General features: G+C 40.6%; 1 long non-coding RNA gene across 1 annotated transcript; it reads left to right on the top strand.

Moving 5' to 3' along the window:
* Positions 1-465: 465 nt before the first annotated feature.
* LOC113597192 (uncharacterized) lies at positions 466-9,259 on the top strand. Its single transcript, XR_003418042.2, has 2 exons — positions 466-8,008; positions 8,936-9,259. It is a non-coding gene; the product is annotated as an uncharacterized LOC113597192 (long non-coding RNA).
* The last annotated feature ends 854 nt before the right edge of the window (positions 9,260-10,113 follow it).

Raw genomic sequence — 10,113 nt, 5'->3', positions numbered from 1 at the left:
ATAGAATAATATATAATATAATAAAATATATAATATATATTATATAAATATAAATATATATAATAATATATAAATATAAATATTATTATTATAAAAATATATATAAATAAATATATATAAAATATATATATATTTTTATTTATATATAAATATATATTTATATTTTATAATGCACAAAATATACACAAAATGCACAAAATATAATGCACATAATGCACAAAAAATATAAATAAATATATATGTTATATATTTATATAAATAAATATATATGTTATATATTTATATAAATAAATATATAAATAAAAATATATAATAAATATAAAAAATATATTTATTTTTTATATTTATTATATATTTATATATATATAATTATATATATAATTATATAAATATATATAAATATATATAAATATATATAAATATAATTATAAATATAATTATAATTAATTATAATTAAATTTGGGCCCACATCAAACTAAAAAGCACAGGGAAGGAAAGGGAAGGAAACCATCAACAAAATGGAAAAGCAACCTACAGAATCGGAGAATACATTTGCAGACCATCTCCAAGAAAGAGTTAATATACAAAACAAATAAGGAGTTCACATGAATAGTTAACCTTCAAAATAAAACTACCAGTTATGTTACCAGGAAAAGAAAATGGCTTATTTAGGAATAGCAGAGAACTGCCCCTTGGGAGAAGGAAGCTATAGCAAGTCTGGAGAACAAAGGAGAGGAACACTTTTGTAGAGGAAAGGAAGAAATTGGGAGAGCTATGATCTAGTAAAAGTCCACTGGAGTAAACTGGGAGATCCAAGTATAGTGGCTTTTCATTGCTTAAGTTGTGACCGTCATCAGCTGGGCCATCATGAGGGAAGAAGAAAGACCTTTCTTCCTCTTGCTGAGGTAGTATAGCAGTAGCTGAAGTAGTGTCAGCTTACAAGATATGTCTCCTTCCAGTGGGTCTGCACGAAATGACACGTGGTAGAGCCTGTGAGCTTCCCCCTTCTGGCCCCCGACTCCATTTTCTTTAAGGTTTTATTTTCTTTCCAGTTCATTAGCATACAGTGTTGCATTCGTTTCAGGTATACAATAGAGCAATTCAACACTTCCATTTTAAATAAAGTTTCCTCTTACAATTTTCCCAAAGTCAACAGCAAAGAAACCATATAACAGGGTGAAAAAGTGGGCAAGGACCCAAATAGACTTTTTCCAAAGAAGACATACAAAAGGCTAACCGGTATAAGAAAAGATGCTCAACATCGCTAATTGTCAGGGAAATGCAAACCAAAACCACAATGAGCTATTACCTCACACCTGTTTGTTAGGATGGCTATTCTCCAAAAGTCAAAAGATAACAACTGTGGGCAAGGATGTGGAGGAAAAGTGAACCCTTAAGCACTATTTCCAGGAGTGTAAATTGGTACAGCCATTGTGGAAAACAGTTTGGAGGTTCTCAAAAAGTTAAAAATAGAGATACCATATGATCCAGCAATCCCACTTCTGGGTGTAGATCACTATCTCAATGAGACATCTGTACTCCCATGTTCATTGCAATATTATTCAGTAGCCAAGATATGGAAACAACTTTAAGTGCCCATCAAAATAAAGAAAAATGGCCTGTGCATTCAGTGGAATAGTATCTGGCCAGAAGAAAGAAGGAAGTTCTACCATTTCTGACAACGTGGGTGAACCCAGACGACATGATTCTAAGTGAAATTAGTCAGACGCAAACAGACAGACATTGTATAATCTCATGCACATGTGAACTCTTCGTCTAAAGAAAAGTTGAACTTGTAGAGACAGAGAGTTGAAGGGTAGTTACCAGAGGCTGGAGGATGGGCAAAAGGGGGACATACTGATCAAAACGTACAAACTTTCCATTGTAAGATGCACAAGTTCTAGCGACCTAACGTACAGTACGGTGACTACAGTTAACAATACCGTATCGTATACTTGAAATTGACGAAGAGAGCAGATCTCAAGCATTCTAACCACACCGCAAAAACAAAGTAGCTACGGGTGGTGATGGATATGTTAACTAGTTTCATTGTGGTTCTCACTTCACAGTGTATGCATATATCAACATATCACATTGTAAGTCTCAAATACATAAAATTTTTATTCATCAAAAATAATAAATAAGTAAGTAAATAAAGACCAAAATAAAGAGATAAATGAACAAAATTCCAATGTGTGAAAATGACTTTGGATAATGCCTGAAACATAGTAACAGCCACCAGAGATACAAGAGGACCTGGGAAACAGATACATACGTGGTCCTTCAGTATACCTGGAGCAAAAAGGTGAGGAGAGAATACAGGCTTCTTTTAAGAGACGAAGCTGGAGAAGTAACCAAAGCCTGTTTCTGCAGGACCTTGCAAACCAGTAAAGGACTTTGTGCTTTTTCCGGAAAGTACTGAGAAGCCATTGAAGAATTTCAATCATTCACTGACTGATTGCTGAGCTTTCATTGTTAAAAGATCATTCTGATTGGAGATGGAGAATGGGTTGACGTGAAATGGAAGTGGGTGGCAGGAAAAGTAAACAGGCCAATTTTAAGGCTGCGCATGAGATGATGGTGGCCTGGCCTATGTTAGTTGCGCAAGACTGGAAGTCGTGGGAAGATGAGGCAATTGTTTCAAGACATACAAGTGAGAGGTCTTGATGATTAGCTATTGGGGCGGGGAGAGAGGGAGAGGTCTAATGGGTCAGTTGCTACAGTGGGATCGAGAAGGGCAAGAGACAACTTGCATTGAGCTACGACAGGATGACCTTGGTGGGAATGATACAACTGGGAGGTGAAGGCCAGAACCCAGATGACCATATGTTGAGGAGAGGCTGGGAAGTGAAGAGTGCAGTCAAGATTATTGACTTGGCAACAGTACTGCTTGTTGCCACCTGACATCCATTCCCACCTTCTCTCCTATTGAGAGAATTCCTGATATTTAGTTGGGTACATGGCTTTGTAGACTAAGCCTTTACATTACCAGGAAGTGTTAAGTTATGGTCAACAGAATGCAAATGGAAGTGAGGTGTGCTAGGGGCAATGGCGTTGAAAGAAAGGATACGCTCTCCCCTCCCCATTTTCCTTGCCTGCTGGCTGCAAGCAGATCTGCTGTGCTGAGTCATCTTTGACCTTGTCAGTCAGGAACCACAGAGCAACCATACAGAATCCTGGGTATCTGACACTATAGGGTAACCATTGTGGGTTTGAACATATACCTAGACTGTTACATGAAAGAGAAATACATATTTTGTTGAAGCCACGGTTATTTATAGCCCCTGTTAGAGCAACCCGCTCTATATCCAAACTATTGCAGAATTTGATACAAGAAGGGAGTGGCTGCTAGTTTAGAACCCAACATAAGTGGCATAGGTTTGGTGGGCAGGCAGTAGGTGGGAAGGCACAGGTATTACAGTCTGGTGGCAAGTCTGGTGACAGTTTTTATGTTGTGACAAAACACTAAGCTGTTGTCTATGATCATTCTCGTGGCGGATCACATGCCATCAGAACCTGAAACTCAAGAAGAAATTAATCGTAACATTTGGAATGTGGTGTCTGTGGGATGCATTTTGCCACTTTCACCAGGAACCTGCCACAAACAGATCTCAGGCTAGGGTCAGCCAGTCTGCCAGCACTGATTCAGGGGTATACAGCTCTTCTAAGGAAGCTCTTTCTGCCTGTAGGTGACAATCCAATTTGGCGGCAACGAGAGTGACTAGTGCCGCCAAAGCCTGAGAGACGCAAAAACTTCTGCACCCCAAACTGAAGGAATTACAAGTAGCTTTCAATAGGTAGCCTAAGCAGGACAGGACACCCAAGCCTTTCTCAGTCACCTCCCCAATATGGCTGACTCAAGGTAAATTGGCTAAGTGCAAAATAGCTGTCATTGATTTAGTAGGGAGACTTGGTAAATCCCAGAACAAGCTACACAGAAGACCAGAGTTTTCAGGCCCCAAAACTATGCCTGAACAAAATATTTCAGTATGATTATTTACATATGGAACTTGACAGACATAAAAGTAGACCAGAAGCCTAAATGTTTGAGGGAATTTTCTTGCAAAAGAAACCATAGCCTAGGAAAATGGGGAGGAGAGAGCATATCCTTTCTTGTAACGCCATTGTCAATAAGGCATAGACTAGTTTGACCTCTAATACAATCCTTATGATCCCCTTTCTGCGCAGCAGGAAGTGGGCTGCAAAAGCCATCCTGTCCTCAAGAAGGGTATATTCTTCCAAACATCCACCTCAGATTTGTCCACAGAGGATGATGAACATGAAAGAATGTTCCAGAGGGAAAGACAAAAGCTAAAGATGACAGCAGAGGAAGGAATGCTTCCCAGACAGCAGAATCAGGACCTACTGAATGAACTGAGGCCCCAAAGAGTGCCAGGACACGGTTCTGTCATAATTCATGCCCAGGGGAGTTGGATCATTGCTAGGGACCTATGTTACCTCATTATTCACTCTTCTCTTTCCAGTATTGGAGTTTTTATAGCAATATCCTACTCCAGGGATAGATATTGGTTGGTTTGGAGACTAGACATAACTCATGCTTTAGTTTATAGTTTGTCAGAGAGGAATTCTATCCCTACTGAATGGAGAGAACCAAGGAGTAACAAGAGATACTAAATTTTGACCCAGATGTAGTCATTCTATGAGACCTGGGGGTTATATTTCTTGACTATGACAATGTTCTATGCGTGGGGATGATGCTCTGTGTGTATTTGCGGACAGTTGTTTAATCAAAGGGGTGGACCCTGACAGAAACTGTTAGTGGTCACTCAATAGTCATGCCCTCAGTTCTCTCATAGAAATGGAATGCCCTATTTCTGGCCGAACACATAACCACTCAAAAGGAAAGACCACGTTTCCCAGCCTCTCACGAAGCTATGTACAGTCAGGCGACTAAGTTCAGACCGATTAAATGTGAGCAGAAGTGATATGGAAAACTTTCTGGCTATTCTCTGAAGCTAGAGGCATGTCCTCCCCTTTCCCACGTTCACTTCCCACTTCCTGGATGTGGACACGATGCTGAGTCCTCTCAGTTCTACCCTAGAGGTGGTGGAGCACCTTCACAGAAGGAACCTGAGTCCCTGAGAGGGTGGAGCTGCTAAGCCAGCTATGGACTGCATATGCCCAGACTATTCAGGAAGGAAGGAATAAGTTACTGGGTGTGTTTGTTGAAGCAACCGAACCTATATCTAACCAGACATTACTCTAAAGAATTTGTTCGTATTGTAGACAGTAGGAAGCTAATAACAGCATTTGAACTCTCATGATTTGTTACAAGTATTTTTGTTCTCATGTTGAGTACATGGATGATATGCCAGTATCATCAAATGAAAATCACGAATCCTGAGTTTCTAGAACTTGAATAAATCTATCAATAACCCAAAGCAGTCATTGTTTACTCTTTTCTATGTTTGCAAACGTGGATGGGAATTGGGAAGAAGAGCGCCAGCCACCTGAAACAGATAAATTTACACGTCACACAGTTAGAAAAATGAAGTTAAAATTCCAACAAAGGATACATGTTCGACATTTTGTTAAATACTGGGACTGCTTTGAAATGTATATTATCAATACCTCCTTTTAAATAACCTTCTTAGAGTTTGCTAACTCGAGACGCTAAGGTCTACCTTTCCCTCTTCTGCTGAGTATCACAAGGTCTCCTCTCCAGATCTAAATGCTACAAACTTTGTTATGAGACAGTCTTATGGGACAATATCTAGAGGACTTTCAATGTGACAGTTTTTAAAAGAAACCCTGACATTTTTGGGGGTTCAGTGTTCAGGGCTCAGGGCTCTTGTGACTGAGGAGCAATCGCTTTCATCAGTGCAAGACTTTGTGATAAAATCTTACTCGACTTCTGTGTCTGTTATCTTAAAGCCTACCACACCTGGCACTATAGTCTGTGGCCTATTTCTCTTGACATACTATTAAAAGTCAAGATATATTCATTGTTTCATTTTGCCTCACGGCCCCCAAGCCCCACCTTCCACAGGCAAAGGAGATTGTCTTTTAGGCCTAGGAGCCAATGAAAGTGACCCAGTACTTGGTTTGTTCCAAGTCTGGGAAAGTTCCTCCTGCCCCAGAGCTGGCACTGAAATTGCAAACGGTAAGCAGTTCTCAGAGGACACAGGGACAACAGCTCCCCCATCCTCCCAATATCTCAAGTCCCTTAATAGAGTCTGTTGTTGAAGTTGGTGGATATTTGTGTTCAATTTCTTTCTCTCCAGCAGTCTGACTCTCGTTTGCATTCATAAAGAAATCGTTGACCTTATGGATTCGTTCGCAGCACTATGCCCTCAAAGATGATCTCTCTGAGTGACGTACCGACACACTGCCTTTTCTCCAACTTGCCTAGGTGGTTCCCCGAGACAAGTGTGGAGCCGGTTTCCAATCTTCTCTGTGACCTGGGGTGCCTGATGAGGACCAAGGAGAAAAACTGCTACTCGGACCTTCAAATTTTCTGACTCCAAGACCCAAGGCAAAACAATTCTCCACGCTTTAATTTGATAAAGGATGTGCTAAACCAAAGGTCCCAGCTTGAAAAGGGAAAACCAAAAAAGTTTTTCAACTGTGAAATGTTGGCAAAGACCCCCTGGTAAGGTGTCTGTTTCATAACCAAAGATCATGAGATTCAAACCCCATCCATGCCTGGCCCTAGAAAGTACAAATTCACAGGAGAGGTGTTCTGGCAAGTGACTAAAAACACAGGCTTGGCAGCCAAACAGGTTTGTGTTTAAATCCTGGCCTTGTCACTAAAACCAAATGTCCTCGAGGAAACTGCTTAGCTAAAACCTTAGTTTTGTTATCAGTCAAATGGAGATGTTAATGGTACCTGTTGCTTAGTGTTGTTGCAGAGATTAGATGAGATAATCAATGACCCCAAAGGAGAAGAAGACAAATGGAGCTCTGGAAGAATGATTAATCTCTCCCAGAAAGTGGCTAGCATCCTCTCTGATACATGGGCCCTCAGCCATGGGGACCAACTGAAGATATTCCTGCGCCCAGCACCAGAAACCTACTGGAGCTGCCTGGCCTGGGTGCGATTGGGTAAGACATGGGAGAGGGGCCCCTGGGACAGAGGCTCCTATGGGATTCCAGTCTCAGTCATTCACAGAATGGAGAGATGGTAAAAGGATGTCCATCTGATGCCTGAATTCTTCCCATTGTGTGGGCGTCTATAAACAGGCCTAAGGTTTCATCTCAGTTCCACGAACTGCCACTTTTGTAATATCATCCCTCTCTGAGCCTCAGTTTCCTTATTTGTGAAATGGGCACAGTAATAGAGTCAGACTTATGTGTTATTGTGAAAATGAAACACAAATTATCCATAGAGAGTGCTTAACTACCTTGTAGGCCATTTATCACCTCAAGGAAATCTTAGCCTCTGAGAGGCTCCAAAATATAAATATGTTTTGGAATTCGGAGGTTCCTAGGAAACTCAAAGCACACGTTCCCTGGAGATTTCCCATGAAGTGTTTGCCATTATACGTTCCCACAAATGGCTCAGCCTATTGCTTTTGCCTAATAGTAGGCTTGTAGTAAAAAAACAAAAAATCCTGAAGAGCATTCAAAGAGCAGGTATCCTTGAGAATGCCAGGTGTGGGAGGCACAAAGAAGACAAGACAGGAGTGAGCCACACCACGGCTCAACAGAAGCCCTTGAGTACTTCAGGAAGTAAGTCCTATTTTTTGAAGGCCCTATGCTTGGAGGCTCATCTTTGCCATGTAGTTCCCAAGAGTTGGGGTGCCTGAGGTAGCTCACAAACCCCTCAGTCCTCTGGGGCAACTTCTGTATTATGAGATCCTCCTGACTGTGGGTCACCACACCTGGAGTGGGGTTTCTTGTGAGACTGTGTCTCTGCCTCTCCTGTTTCCATATATTTTATCCTTTTATCCGTTATTTTACAGACACTGTTAAGCTATCCTTCAGATCCTTTTCAGAGGGAATTGTTCCATAAGCAGCTGTTGACTTCTTGTGTTCATGGGAGGAGGTGAGTTCAGGATCCTCCCATGCTGCCATCTTGACCCCAGCTCCACAGTCCATACTCTAAACCACATGTGAAATAATACATGTTGAAAACCACTCTGTGGGCAAATAGCAATGATACGTTTCTCCTGAACGTGTATTCTGAAACGTTATCAGAAGTCCATGGAATGAAAATCGCTGAGCAAGAAGCTGGAGCTAAGGATGAATGAGACAAAGTTCTACCCTCAGAGGGGCTGAAACACTCCTAGGGGAGATGAGATCGATGAAGGAGCAATTTAATGCAAGCAGGAAGGTCCTCGGTAAATTGACAAGGAGTTCAGAAGGAAAAGAAACTCCCTTCAGCTAGAAAATCAGGAAAGGATGCGGCAAGCAGGTAGCACAACATGCATATTCCCACTGCAAAGAAGCCACTCTAGGGGACTATACCTTTGTTTTCACTGTATTGCTTCTGCTTAAAAATAGTTTAGGATGGGGACGCCTGGGTGGCGCAGTCGGTTAAGCGTCCGACTTCAGCCAGGTCACGATCTCGCGCTCCGTGAGCTCGAGCCCCGCGTCGGGCTCTGGGCTGATGGCTCGGAGCCTGGAGCCTGCTTCCGATTCTGTGTCTCCCTCTCTCTCTGCCCCTCCCCGTTCATGCTCTGTCTCTCTCTGTCCCCAAAATAAATAAACGTTGAAAAAATTAAAAAAAAAAATAGTTTAGGACGATACTTTGGGAAAGGGTCACCAAGGAAAGCAGCGTCATTACTCTAAACTTCCCTTTTTTATTCAGAAGTATACTTCCCAGAATGAGATTTCAATATCCCACTTTTAATCATGGATAGAACAACTACACAAAAGATCAACAAGGAAATAGGAGAGCTGAACAACACTGCAAAACAACTATGTTGATTCAAAGTGAATAAAAGTTGTTTGTTTTTTTTTTTAATTTTAGACAGAAGGGAGAAGACTTTCATTTAAGCCCAAGTTAAGATAGCCACCCAGGATACAAAATCTTCACAAAGAAGAGACTTCTCTGAGGAAGGAACAGTCAGTGCAGGATTACATATGTGTTTTCCACACGATGCATCATAAATCATCATAGCCAATGACATTCCAGAAAGTTACAGACTTTATCTCATGTTTTAGTATCTGCAAGGCTGTATGACTTTAATCTTATGGAAACCAGGGACATGTTTTTCTTGTTCTTTATGTTTGAAATGCTCCTTTTTGGTTATTTTTATTTTTATTTTTTGAAGCTTTCAATTTTTTTATTTTTTTTTAAAAATGTTAGAGAAGGAGGAGCCAAACCATAAGAGACTCTTAAAAACTGAGAAAAAACTGAGGGTCAATGGGGGGTGGGAGGGAGGGGAAAGTGGGTGGTGGGCATTGAGGAGGGCACCTGTTGGCATGAGCACTGGGTGTTGTATGGAAACCAATTTGACAATAAATTTCACATTTAAAACATACTAAAAAATGAAAAAATGTAAAAAAAAAAAGGTGAAATTGACAACACTTAAAAGCCGTCATTCTGGCCATTTTAAAATGGACAGTCCAGTGGCTTTTATTATAGTCCTGATGTTGCACAACTATTACCACTAAGTCTAAAATATTATTATCATTCTGAGAAGAAAGCCCATATCTCAATTCCTCCCACGCCAATTCCCTGGCAACCACTAATCTACTTATGTCTCTTGGATCTGCCTGTTCTGGAGATTTCATATAAATGGAATTATACAAGACATGGACTTTTGCTTCTTTCACTTAGCACAATGTTCTTGAAGTTCATCTACACATGTGACAGTACTGCATGGCTTTTGATGACTAGACAATATCCCCTTGTACGGTTTTACCACCTTTGATGTATCTGGTCATCAGTTGATGAACAATTGGGTTGTTTCCACATTTCAGGAATTGTGAATAGTGCTCCTATGAACATTTATGTAGAAGTTTTTGTGAGAATATATGTCTTCAATTCTCTTGGGTTTATACCTTGGAATGAAATTGCTGTGCCATATGGCAACTCCATTTTTAACTTATTAAGAAATTGCCAAACTGTTTTCCAGAGTAGCTGTACCATTTCACACTTCCACAAGCAGTGGTTGAAAGTTCTGATTTCTCTACATCTTTGCC

This window comes from Acinonyx jubatus, unplaced genomic scaffold (assembly GCF_027475565.1).
Source record: "Acinonyx jubatus isolate Ajub_Pintada_27869175 unplaced genomic scaffold, VMU_Ajub_asm_v1.0 scaffold_65, whole genome shotgun sequence".
NCBI lineage: Eukaryota > Metazoa > Chordata > Mammalia > Carnivora > Felidae > Acinonyx > Acinonyx jubatus.
The sequence above is the reverse complement of the archived record's forward strand: the minus strand, read 5'-3'. Positions and strand labels throughout refer to the sequence as shown.